This window comes from Stenella coeruleoalba (genome assembly GCF_951394435.1).
Source record: "Stenella coeruleoalba genome assembly, chromosome: 7".
Taxonomy (NCBI): domain Eukaryota; kingdom Metazoa; phylum Chordata; class Mammalia; order Artiodactyla; family Delphinidae; genus Stenella; species Stenella coeruleoalba.
The window spans coordinates 109,984,408-109,997,779 of record NC_137153.1 but is presented as its reverse complement, the minus strand read 5'-3'; the positions used below and the strand labels follow the sequence as shown (position 1 = coordinate 109,997,779).

The 13,372-nt window shown below is 57.2% G+C and overlaps 1 protein-coding gene across 3 annotated transcripts in view; it reads right to left on the bottom strand.

The window, feature by feature from the left end:
• The window catches only part of DAB2IP (DAB2 interacting protein), a 194,296-nt gene that overhangs the window by 127,514 nt on the left and 53,410 nt on the right, over positions 1 to 13,372 (bottom strand). The window lies entirely within an intron of this gene.

The following is a 13,372-nucleotide window of genomic DNA, read 5'->3' as shown; positions in this document are numbered from 1 at the left end:
CCAGCGATGTATCCTCAATCAAACTACCTCCCAGCCTCACCTCCACTCCCCCGCCCCCCTACTTCTCACTCCTCTTTACTCTACTCCCAGCAGGGACTGGCCTCCTACTGACTGTTCTCTGCCTGGCCAAAGTCTGTTGCTCTAGAGCCCACCTCCTCCAGCCTTCCCTGACCACCCTGGCCATTGGCTGCGGTATCTCTCTCTACCCGCCAGCCTCTGCAGCGGCATTTATTTTTTAAATTATTCTGACAACCACCTGCCTCAGTTCCATCCCTTCAAGTACAGAAGGGGAAACTGAGGCCCTGACAGGAGGTCTGACTTGCCTCAGCGGCAGAGGCAAAGGGTCTTAGCCAGGGCTCTGACAAGTAGTCTTAAGGATGTGTTGGTGGGAGAGTCACGTGTGGGTCCTGAGGGAGTCTGGATGTCCTCCTCCAGCACAGCTGAAAAGGTGCGGCCCTGGAGGGGGCGGGGCAGTCGGCAAGAATCCAGACCAGGTTTTGCACCTCACAAAGGGGACCCCCCTCCCTTGCTCCCTCAGCCAGAGGGGAGGGCCCCCAGGTCAGAAGCCTGGATCACAGCTGGAAGCCAGGCGCCTTCCCAGGACTAGGGGGGAGGGGCAGGAGGGGTATTGCTCCTCCAAACCCAGTCTGGGTTGTCAGAAGCTATCAACTCCCCTGGCCCCTCTCCCCAGAGCTCTGGCCAATCCCTGGGGAAGATGGAAAACCACAGGGCCTGCAAGGACCCCATTAGTCTCCTTTGGGTTAAGCACTGCTCTAGCTCATTTTCAGTAGCAGACATCACCAGGAGGCCCTTTTACAAGTGCAGAGGCCCCTGGGAAAAGTAGTACCCAATTCCTCCATCCAGAGGCAACCTGTGGGCCCTCTTAGCGAGCCTCCTCCAGAACACAGGAACCCAGTTCAGAGCCGCCCCGTTCAGCTGGGGCTCCCGCAGCCACCTACCCACACCTTGGCACTTCCAGAAAGAATAACCTCCGAAGCCAGGCCCACCAGTTTTGGGGGGAGGAGGACTCCCAGGAAGTCCAGCTCAGGGTGGGGACACGAATCCTGTTCCCAGGGCCTGGACTTCACGTGGCCCAGTTTCCTCCCCAAAGCAGGAACTCCCTGATTGGCCAGGTCCTAGCCTTCCATGAAGGAGACGAGACACTGATCAAGTGATCGAGCTGATTAAGGCTGGGACAAGTGGTCTTGGCCTGAGGCCCCCAACTAGCAGATTTAGGTGAGTGTGTGTAGAGGGAAGGGAAAGCAGCCAGGACCTCAGCACCTCACCTGTAAACACAGTTGGCTTCCAGAGGCCTGGCATAGACTCTGTTTATGCTTGGGATTCTCAAGTCGTTCTCTGTGCCTCAGTTTCCCCACCTACAAGAAGTTACAGACTCCCTAACCTATCTGCCTTGTGGAGGGAGGGTCAGCTAATGAAGAGGAAGAAGCTTTTGCATTTCTGGCCTTCGGATGGGGTGGGCATTGCCAATCACCCAAGCTGAACATCTCCACGGTACCAGCTGGAGGACTGAGTAGGAAAGGGACAGGGTGGGAGGTAGGAGAGGAGGTCCAGGACCCCTGGGATGGGCAGGCAGACAAAGGCTGCTCCCTGCACACCCAGCAGAGCATCTGGAATCAATCCCGCTGTGGAGCAAGCCACCCACCTCCTCCCGCTGCCCCTGTGGCCTCCTCCCTTCAAACAGAAGCAGCCCCCCTTCTGGAAACTGCCTCGGCTGGAGGAGGGGCACCTGAAAATGTCCCCCACCCCACCCCGACCACTTCCTGCAACAGACCCCTTCAAGGGCCAGGCCCTGCTGACCTATGAACCCCGGGCCCTGCAGGGAGGGTAGTCCCATCAGTGGTCTTGTTCTCCCACCTCAGTTTTGCCTCCAGAGGGTCTCCTGAATAGGCCCAGCTCCCACCTCCCCTACCTCCATGCCCCTCAGCCTTCAAATGGCCCCAGCTCATTAAACGTGCCTATTTCTGGGGTTCCTCCAAGACTCTTGATTCGGTGGGTCTGGATGGGGCCTGGAAATATGCCTGTTTAGCAAGTACCAGGCAGGGGGCTGGGGACTAGCTAAATCAGATCCCACCCGACCCCACCACCACCTTCAGTGTCCCTCAAAAGCCCCCAAAGGTGAACTCCCAGAATACCGACAAGGACCAAACTCTGTCACAAAGCACCCAGCCCACTCCATGCACCCCGATCTATCTGCTCTCAGCCCCCTAAGCCTCCAGCCTCTGCCCTGATGGCCAGATGGCTGCCGTGACGCTTTTCCTCTGCACCCACCTGGTGAATCCCTTACCCCTCAGGACCCAGCCCAAACATCACCTCTTTAAAGAAGCCTTAGCCCCCAACAGAGCCACCCCCCATCCCTGCCACACACGACCAGTTAGATTTGAACGATGAGGACACAGGAGAAGACCAGAGAGGGATGGACCCAAAGAATTTCCCTGCAGGCAGAGGACCATTGGCTTCGAGGTCTGGAGGAGAATTACACCCTGTTGGGCTGGAAGTCCAGGTAAACCGGAGGCCAGGCCAGGGCTGGGTCAGGAGGGGTCAGATGCAGGGAGGGGACCAGCCCGGTGCAGTCTCACATCTGTTAGGTTTACAGTCAGTGAGGAAGGAGCAAAAAAAGCATATAGTCAGAATTACCCTTGAAAAGCCGTAAATTGCCCATCCAGGACAGTGTTTCCTCCAGTGTAAAGTCAGATCACCCATTTCTTCAGCTTCGCGCGAAGCAGAAGGGCCTGACCTTTCCAGAAGGGCCATTGTTGTGCAGGAGGAAAACAACAGCAATAATGAACATTATCTAACACATGACTCCACTCAGGGAGGAGAGATGCTCACGCCTGGAGGGGACCACAGAGTCCAAGACCTCTAACATAGGAAGGTTATAAGTTTGGCCTCGAAAAGGCTGTCAGAGGGTGAAGTTTGGATTTAATAGCAATAAACTGTGTTCAGGATTTACTGTCTGCATTATCTATGCACATTATCTCATTTAACGTATGAGGCAGATGGTCACCACCTTCATTTTACAGAAAATATTGGGGGCACAGAGAGGGTAAGTAATTTCCCTAAGGTCACACTGCTTGCACTAGGAGTCAGGATTTGAACTCAGGCAGGCTGGAAAGAGCAAAGGTCTTAAGACTGAGCAGGACTTAATGCAGAGATGGAGGAGGGGCAACAGCCTGGAACTTCCCTTAAAAGCCAGCTTTGACAAGGAACAGGAGGAGGCGAGAAGGGAAGGAGTCCTGACAGGGGAAACACCGGAGCCCACCAGGCTCCACACAATGGGTGTCTGGAGGGCTCAGACCTGTCAGGTTTCCTGTCGGGACGAGGCTGGGCAGTGGCGACCAGGGGAAGTCCCCAGCTAGGCAGTCCTGCACACATCCGCCTCCCAGGCTGGTCTCAAGCTTTGAGTCGCTGGAGCCCTGGGCAGGGTGTGGGTGGGAGTGCTGCGGGACATTCACGGTTAAGGTCATGGGCCTCTGCCATGGGAGGTGGCCTGTCTGGCAGGCAATGACGGCTTCCTGTGTCCACTGTTCGTCCGGGAATGAGGTTGGACCACGTATAGGACCTTCATTCAGATGGGGCGGGCTGGAGCGGGGGAACTCCGACATGGCGGAAGGTGGAGACAAGCCCGAGAGGTCAAGCTCGAGTGCTCGAGGCCCAACTAGGTGTCCACCACCCCCACCAGCCCCTGGACTTCCTAAAGCCATCAACAAATTTAATGACATCCTTCACAGAAAATGGCCCACTCAGGGCTGCGATGATCCCGGGCTTAGCGGGCCCTGCCCCTCTTAACACAGGCAGAACTAGCGAAGCAATCAGGCGTGGACATTGGAACACACACAGACAGAGCCTCGGGGAATGCGAGTGTTTTTTTGAAATCAAGTCACCCGAAACTGGGCTAAGGGTGAACCCTCCGGAGAGGCAGGGCTCTAATAGGGTGGAAGGCCAGTGGGTGGGGTCATTGTTTCTTTGGGCACTGCTTAACTCAAAGAAAGCCCTTGCCATCTCTGGGCCTGAGGTTTCACATGTTAAATAAAGACGAGTTATCTCTGCCCAACTCACCTCCATGGATCCCATCAGGATCTAGAAACTTCCTCCAGTCCCAAACCACCACCTCCTGCCCTCCAGAAGCCCAGAGAAGAGGATATATCTCCCTCATACATGACAACAGCCCGTCATTAAAATCCTGGAAGGTCAGGTTTAGAAGGAAACTTCAGAGCAGGTGATGGAAGCAGGGGCCCTATAGGACAGCCACTTGGCCAGAGGAGCCCGCCTAATTCATCGCAAGCCGGGGTCTGGCATCAATTCTCCAAACATGGGGGGTCTGATTGCCCCTCCCACCCCAGCAGTCAGGGTGGAGCAACAACACTCCCCGCAGATGGGGCGGTGAGGCCACGGGAGGGAGGGACTCCCCCGAGGTCACACATGAGAGTTGGGGGTCAGTCCACCTCGGGACTGAAAGAGATGCCAAGACCCCCTTTCCCTCTCAGTTACCTGGACCACCCCTCCCAGATGCCTGATGCGTTCTGGCCACAGGTGCCCTGCCTTCCACTCCCACTGCCCCAAAGCTCAGGGCTCCAATCCTGTGGCTGGGAGAGGCAGGGATCCACTCTCCAGGCTGAGCCCCAGACCCCCCTTCTTACCCCCACCCTAGCAGCCGGCATTTCAGCCCAGATGGCCTGGCCTGGAGCGACTCTCTCTGCGTACTTCCTCTCCTGCCCTGACCCAGAAACACTGCCAAGCTCCAGGTGGGCCCACAGCTCCTCTTTCTCCCAGCCCAGCCTGGGGCCGAGGCTCCAGGTCTCCAGCCTCCTTCCTCCCCTTCCAGCTGATGGGGCCAGACAGCTCCACACCCACTGGGCGACAGGAGGGGGTGGCATATGGTCCCAGGGTGAGGTCAGAGAGCCCCCTCCCTTCCCAGGCAGACCTTCCTGGTCATCTGTGAACCACTTCGTGGTTGGCACTGGCCTGGGTTCTGGGGGGAGGGGTCTCGCTCCACCCCTACAGATTCCACTGAAGAGGACAGATGAACCAGCCCAGTAGCCAGCTCCTAGGAAGCTTCCATCTTGGCAGGGAGCTGAAAGAGTATGGGATTTGGAATGAGGAATCAGCACTTCTTGGCTGCGTGACCTCAGCTTACTACCTTTACCTCTCTGTGCCTCTTGTTTCCTCAACTATGGAGTGGGCATGATGATACTTACACTTTGTAAGGTTGTGGAAGGTCAGATAGCATAGTGAGTCAAAGCCTTGTGGACAAACTGGCTCACATCTGCCCCCTCCAGCATATTTATTTCCTCACGAATCTGTGGGCTCCTTGAGAGCAGAACAGCCAGAGCTGGTCAGCACAGTTACTGGCCCAGAGCAGGCTCTCAGTAAGACTGACTGGGAGAGATAGTGGCAGTGTTTGGGAAAAGTGGCTGAGTCCATCTGATCTGGAGTCAGCACTGAGGGAATTTGGAGGAGGGAGAAATCCTGGAAGACTGCCTGGAGGAAGAGTCATTGGTACTGAGCTAGAAGGCTAAGCAGGAGTTGACTGAGTAGAGAGCAGAGGAGGAACAGGCAGCATGAGCAAAGACCCAAAGATGGAAACCAGCAAGGCATATACTGGGGGCAGCATATAAAACTGAGGCTGGAACAGAGGATGAGGAGAGGGACTGGGGAGCAGGCTATATGGGGTATGTAAGGGTGAGATCAGGGAGAAGAGATGGGGAGATAGATCCAAGTAGGGGTGAGGCCCAGACAGCCCCTCCAAAGGGGAGAAGTAAAGTGGTAATGAGGGAACCCTGGCCAAGGAGGCAGAGGATCAGGGCTCCAGGCCTAGCTCTGCTGCTGTGTGGCTGCGTGACTTTGAATAAGTCACAGCCCTCTCTGATCCTCACTCTGCAACTGAAAGGAGAGGCTGGCTCCATGAGGCAGGCCTGCAGGGGTGGGGCTAGGCTAGATGCCCATGAACTACAGTGAGAGCATTCAGAGTTTCCTCGCAGGTTTCTTGAGGAACCACTGGCTAAGATGGTTATAGATGAGACTGGATACCCTTCTAATCCTTGAAGGTGACACACATGGCCCCACCTCAGGGCCTTTGCATATTCTGTTCTTCTACCTCACACACTTACCCCAGACCTTCAGATGTCAGCTCCTTCCTTCCATTCAGGCCTCAGCTCAAATATCACATCCTCTGAGGCCTCCCTGGCCACCTTATCTCACGTACCACTGCCCCAATCCCCACACCCTATCCCACTGCCCTGTTTTATTTTCTTCTACTTATCGCTTCCTGAAACTATCTTATCTGTGCATTCTGCTGTTCACTAATTGTCTTCCCCCAAACTTTAATGAGGGCAGGGGCCTTGTTAGTCCTGTCCCAGGCATGTCCCTAGTGTGCACAGCAGCACTCAATAAACATTTGATGAATGAGGTGAATGAAGGGAGCTGGGCTCAAAGCCCCCCTTCTTTTTTTTTTTTTTTTTGCGGTACGCGGGCCTCTCACTGTTGTGGCCCCTCCCGTTGCGGAGCACAGGCTCTGGACGCGCAGGCTCAGCGGCCATGGCTCACGGGCCCAGCCGCTCCGTGGCATGTGGGATCTTCCCGGACCAGGGCACGAACCCATGTACCCTGCATCGGTAGGCGGACTCTCAACCACTGCGCCACCAGGGAAGCCCCCCCCTTCTTTTTTAAAGAAGGGAACCAGGGGCAAGGGACTTCACCTCTCTGGGCCTGGGTTTCCTCCATGTGACATGTGGACAACGAGCTACAGTTTACTTTCAAGCAGCAGCCTGGGGCTGGTCGGGAGGTCAGGATGTAAGTCCTGACTCTATGCAAGAGCTGGCGCAGAAGAAATGAATGGATGAATAAATGCCTTTGCTTTGCTGTGTGCCTTTGAGCAAGTCCCCTCCTGTTCATAGGCCCAGCTTCCCCTCCTAGAAAATGGAGTTGCCTGGGTGGTCTTTCAGGACCCCTGGGCACTGACACTCAGAGCTTCTGTGCCCAGTCTGGAACACACATGGGAGCCACAGCAGGTGTTAGAGGAGGGGCAGGCTATGCCAGTGCCATGGTTCTCGCACTTGCACTTACTGGCTTTTCCTGGAGATCCCACCCAGCCCATAGCTGGCATCCTGAGGCTTGTAGGTGAGAATTAAATGTAGCTTCTGCAACCTGTCACCCCTCAACTCCCCTTGAGACTGAGAACAATGCCAGCCCTGCCCCCACCGTAGGAACACCATTTTGTCTGGAAATTCCACCACGGGGGAGGAGGAAGGGCTGGGGCCCTAGAATTTTTGTGCCTGCTCAAACAGGAAGTAGCTGAAAGTTTGGGGCCAAGGAAAACAAGTTCAAGGTCATCCTGGAAATCAGCCCCTGTTCCCCCTATGGTTAGGGACTTGCCCCTTTCCCCAGGTGGGGCTCTCCTGGTAATTAATGATTAGCAAAGTGTGGAGCGGGGATGGTCCAGGACCACAGGCAAAGGCCTAAGAGAAGGCGAAATTCATCCAGCCTCATCTGGCATACCCTGGATGACAGGGAGCTCACTACTGAACTGGCCCCCTGTCCTCAGAAAGTCTGAAAGTGAAGATGCCTTCCCACAACTAGGACTTGCAGGAGACCTTTAGGAATCTAGTGGTCATCCTACTGTCTACTCATGGCTCAGAGGGCTTATGACTTGCCCAGGGTAACCCAGACACCCCCAGCTACTCCTTCAGTTTCCAGCAGCAAATGAAGCTGTTACAGGGACAAGTAAGGAGGAGCCAGCAGGAGAGCTGGCGCCAGAGTCTGGGCTTCAGCCCCACCCCACATCCCTGCTGGCTAAAATGCCAGGGCTTGGGGGGGGCGGTGACCTCTGGCTGGCCTTTATTAGAAAGCCCAGAGGACATGGGAAGGGGCCCTGCGTTGATCCCAGTCCCACTGAGGGCCCTAGGGAAGCAGCCTGGGTTACAGAGTCCTTAACACAGCCCCTCTGACACCTCGGCCTTCTCTTGCCCTGTAGCCCCTGCCCCAGGAAACTGCAAGGCAGCTTCAGAATTTTCTGGGCCTGCTCTCTCTGACTTCATGTTTCTTGTGTCCTCCTGGTGCCCCGTCTCTCGTACCCACCCCCTTACACGGCCTCCTGTGCATGTACAGACCTGCCTTCCCACTCAAGCCCTTTGGTGGGCTCCTTCCACGCCCTACCGGGCCAGGCCCACAGAGCAGCCTGGAGCCCTCGGGAGATGCTGGCCGGTGCTGCCCCCTGCCGGTCTGCAGAGCTCTGGGAAAAAGCCTTCTTGGCCCTGGCAGGACCGACCATGAGGAGGCCCAGCCTAGGACTCCCAAGGCTCTGGGGATGCGCCCCCCCGAGGACCCCAGAGTGGCCTGGCACAGGGTCCCAGTCTGCTGAGTGACTTAGACAAGTCTTGCCCACCCCCTCTCTGCCCTGTTCCCAGCGGTGCAAAGCGGGTGGAGCAGAACCTCAGTTCTCAGACTTCAAGCCACTTCAGTCCCCTGAGGAGCATGTTAAAATGCAGATGCCCAGGCCCACCAGGGAGAGTCTGGTTTAGCTGGCCTGGGAAGAACCCAGGAATCTGCATTTTAACCAGCAGTGGTTGGGCCCACACTGGCCTACATACTGCTCTCTCTCGGGGCCCCCGGCTCTACATGGAGGCTTCTGGGAGTCTAGCCCCTGACAGGGTTACCAGCCTTTTACAACTGCAGCCTCTTGCCTTTCTCAGCACCTGTGTGTGGCAAGCAGGCAGGGGTTCCCAGTCTCACAGTACAGATGGGCAAACTGAGGTTCAGAAAAGAGGCTAGTTTGGCCCCGTCCCATGATGAAACTCCCCGCTTCCACCTCCCTCTCTGGGCCCCCCAAACGCGGTCTAGATTCTGGGGCCCAGAAGGTCAGTTCAGGCCAGGCAGCAGCCCTGACTGGCCCCCTTTGTCCTGGTCTCTGTGCCCTCTGACCTTGCCGGGTCCTGGGCTGATTAAAATATCCCCTTACAGCCCCGATAGGCCTGGTGTCTTCTTACAGGCTGGAAGGGACGCAGTCCCATCGGAGGCATCACTGCCAGCTTGGCCGTCCTCAGGAGCTGGATACTGCCGGCATAATGAGATCAGAGAGCCTTCGCGCAAAGTGTCTGCAAAGACCGGCCTGGAGAAACCGAGGCCCAGAGAGGGGAGAGCCTTGCCTAAGGTCACACAGGACACAGTTATTAACCCCATTATAGTCACTTACTCTCTGCCGGGCCATATTAATTCAGCAAGTCTTTATCCCAATCCTAAGAGGTGGACATTGTTACTCTCCCATTTTACAGGCATAGAAAACTGCCAGGACTCGATCTCATGCAGCTTGGCCCTTGATGATGACCCTGTGCTGCCACAAATGGTCTCCCCTTACCTGTCCTCAGGTAATTCACCTGCTAGCCCCTTTTCAGACACCAAGAAGACAGAGCCATTTGTAAAAAAAGGTGACTGTAGCAGTAAGGCCAGGGCCTTGGCTTCCAGTCCCAGCGGGTGGGGGGTGGGGGGGCGGCGTGGTCAGTGGGTTGCTCCCACCCTCCCCGACCTCACCTCTCAGCACTCCCTACACCTACCCCTCCTCAGCCGCACGGGTCCCGGCCTCCCACCACTTCTCTCCTTCGTGGCTTTGCTCCTACCGTTCCCACTCCCAGGACACAGGACAGGGGGCAGGCTTCCCCGGCTCCCAGCCCCACTGTGAAGTGGGTTATTGCTAGCTCCAAATTCTAGCTTGAGTCTGTCCACCTCTCTCCTCTTCACCGTCACTACCTGCATCCAGGTCACTGCCACCTCTAGCTTTGGGGACTCCCACAGCCCCTAACTGGTCCCCCCAGATCCTCTCTGGCCCTCCTGAGTCTATTTTCCACAAAGCAGCCCGAGTGAGCATTTTCAAAGTTGCCCTCTCTCCCAGCCACCTTGGCCTTCCTGGCCTTTGGACACTCTGTCTGGCTCATTCACCCCTCCCACGGCTCCCCCTTCCCCCCTGCCCCCATCCTGGCTGTCCTGAGCCACCTGGTCTACTCAGAGTCGGGACTCACTCTTCCCTTCCAGAGAACGCATCCCTCTTCCCTCTCCAAACTCGCTGCTTCCTGAGTCATTTTCTCCGGGCCCCTGCACCTTTCCTCCAGGGAGCCCATCGCATCGTGCCATGACATCTATTTTTTGATGAGTCATCTCACATCTGTCTCTCCTGGCACATTGCTCCCCCGAGGGTCAGGTCCCGTCTGCCTGGCTCACCGTCATGACCCCAGTGCCCCGGCCGGCTCTGACACATGGTCATTGTCAATCAAGGGGAGGGGGAGGGCGTCATCGGCGTTGGAGCCCCCAGACCTCTGGGCCTCAGTATACCATGACGCTCCAGGGCTCACAGCAAAATGGGGACAATGGCCTCCGGCCCCGCCCCAAACAAGTCACAGCTCAGGACTTAATTCTCCTCCCCAGTAGGTTTTGCGTTTTCATTCTGTGATTTATAGCCCATTCAATAAATTTCCCCCATTATCTTTCACGTGCAGCATGCTGCCTTTCTGCCATTTAATAATGCAGTTGGCTCGCCAGGCCTCTCCCCGGAGAAATCGAAGGCTTGGCTCCGATGCGGGAGCAGGCCCACAAGGCCGCCAGGGATTCCGGGGGCTCCTTTTCAGGCCCAAACCTTGAGCAGGTCTGAGCCTCACACTCAGGGCTAACTGGGCAGGGGCCCAACTCCTCCCCCCTCCCTCCTCCCCTGTGGCAGGGAAGCTTGGCAGCGAGAATGAAGGCTCAGATGTCCGGGGCCCACTGGGACCCTAGTGGCCAGTTTTAGGGCTAAGTAGGAGACTGGTGCTTCCCCCAACCAGCCTCAGTGGTTTCCAGAAGCTCCACAGCCATGATCTTAATCTCCCTCTCCGACTCCCCAGGCAAGACAGGAACCCATCAGACCCGCTTCACACATGAAGAAACTTCTCTGAAATACAGGGAGACTGCAGCCCAGCCTTGCCTACCCCACTGGGTGCTTGCCAGGTTCAGACGCGGCCAGCGGAGATTTCTGAGGGTAGCCTCTGTGCTGGCGCTGTACCCAGGGCTTGACTTGAACTGTCTCACCCACAACAAACTTTAGAAGCAGAAGGTAGTATTATGCCTATCTTATGGATGGGGAAATCAAGCCTCAGAAAGAAGCAACTTCCCTGGGGTTATTCGGGAAGAAAATGGCAGTGCCCCGGAGGAATTGCTCCTGGAGTGAGGGATGAGAAGGGTCTAGAGGCTCCAGGGAGCACACAGCTCCAGCCAGAGCTACCCACCAAAAACACAAAGCGGCAGAGAGGCAGGGAGAGCTCAGGGCCACAAGGTCCAACAGCTCAGGGGGTGTGATTCTACCCCTGGGCGTCCTCAGCTGTGTGACTGGGGCAAAATCCCTTAACCTCTCTGGGCCTCATCTCCCCCATCTGTAGGATATGAATACCGTCCTCCCAGGACTGTCACGGGACTTGCATGAGGCAACACGTGGGAAGGTGCCTTGTAAACTGTCCGGTCCTGGGCCGCGTCACATTTGCATGTTAGGACAGTGGCATGAGACATCATGCAAAGACCTGCAGAAAACCCTTGGGCTCCTCTAGGCAAAGTGTAACCGGCAGCTCTGAACCATGCAGGGATGTGGCCACACAACACAGGCTCCTTCTCAGGCCACAAGATGCTTACGTCACTCTGGTACCAGGCACCTCCCATCCAGACTTGGGAGAAACTGGGCGGCACTGCCCGGCTGGCTGGGGTGTGTTGGGCAGGGGGGCGCTCCAGGCTAGCCCGGGCCAGGCCTGCCCCCGCCATCCCCTTCCCCAGCCCTCAGCTACTAGGTCTGCTTTCCTCCTCCCTCTTGCTCCTGGAAGTTTCTGCTTCCACTTGAGAGTTTCCGTGGCAACCACCTCTCTTCCTTTGATTGTTTTCCTCTCCTCAGTCACTTCACCCTCTTAACAAGCAAGTTCCTCTCTTCTTTCCGCTAAAGGGAGGATCACAGTGGGTTGGGGCAGGAGGTCTGGCCAGGAGAAAGAGAGCAGAGAGGGACGGGGCTGGGAAGGGAGAGGTGACCCCTGGGGTGCAGCCAGGGCGCTGGTGCAGCCACGGTTTGCCCTCGCGTGACCTCGGGGTCTGAGACTGCCCACAGGGTCCTCCACGGGGGGCTTCCTTAAAGGTGGCTCTCCTGCTCGGAGGGCGAGCCTGGCTCTGCAGGGGAGGCTGAGGGCGCACAGTCGAGGCTTTTCAAGGTGGCTGGGCCTCAATCTGCTTCCCACTGTCTTGTCTTCACTCACAGATGCCCCGCATTTGGACGGCCTCCACACCCAGGCCCCACGCTGCTTCGGCGCGCCCTTCCTTTCTCGGGGCCCGGCTCCAAAGTACCCCCCACCCCAGTAAGGCCCCGCCCTCCCAGCACCCCCAGCCCATCAGTCAGAGCTTCTCTCCTCCGCTGTGTCCATCCTAACCCTTCTCCCAGGCAGCCTTCTGCCCTGCAAGGCAGGGCACCTGGACAGCAAAGCCAATGTCCCCCTGGCTCCATCTCCAAGCAGGTCCACAGGAGGCCGCGCTGAACCTACGGCCAGAGAGACCGGGGCTTCAGGCTGGGGTCCACCCCCAGCTAGCTACGGGCCCTTCACAAGTTTGCTCCAGAACTTGATGTTCCCTGTGGTCAAACATGGATGGAATTCACTTCCTCCCAGGCCGCTGGAGGCTGAAATGAGTTTTGTGGGTCTGAAAGAGCTTGGAAAATTCTGAAGAGTTGCACCAAGTCCAGGATTATTTTTAGACACTGAATTAGTGCCGTCCAATGAATAGCCCAGAGGCCTCCTTGACCCCGCGGCTCTCGCGGCTCTCCCTCTTCACCTGCCCACCTCCCGAGGCAGGTACTGCGTACGCACTACAGTCAACGGCCAGCAGCTTCCCTGACACACACACACACACACACACACACACACACACACACACACACACACAGAGCAGCGGCAGGTTGGCTGAGGGGGCCTCTGAGGCCCCAGTCAGCAGGGAGCCCACGTGCTGGGGGCAGGGCTGGGGCAGGAGGCAACACCCGAAGGGGCTCCCCAGCCGAGCAGGCTGTCCACCGCCTTCCCCTGTTCCACTACCTGCTTCCTTTCCACGCCCGCCCCTGAGGCTGGACCACCAGGACCCTTCCCTCATGGGCTGGGAGGCTCCCCCCGTAGTACCCGCCAGAAGCGCTCTCCCCAGAGAAAGGTCCCCTCCTCCCCTTCCCCCGGGGCCCCCCTCCTTTCTCTGGTGCTGACAGAGCACTTCACCCCCACTGCCCGCCCAGCCTCAGACCTACACGTCACCCCTTACAAGCTGCTCACAGAGGCTGCGCCTGCCCAGGCTTGTGCTAGGATGGGGCTGGTTTCCATGCGCAAGG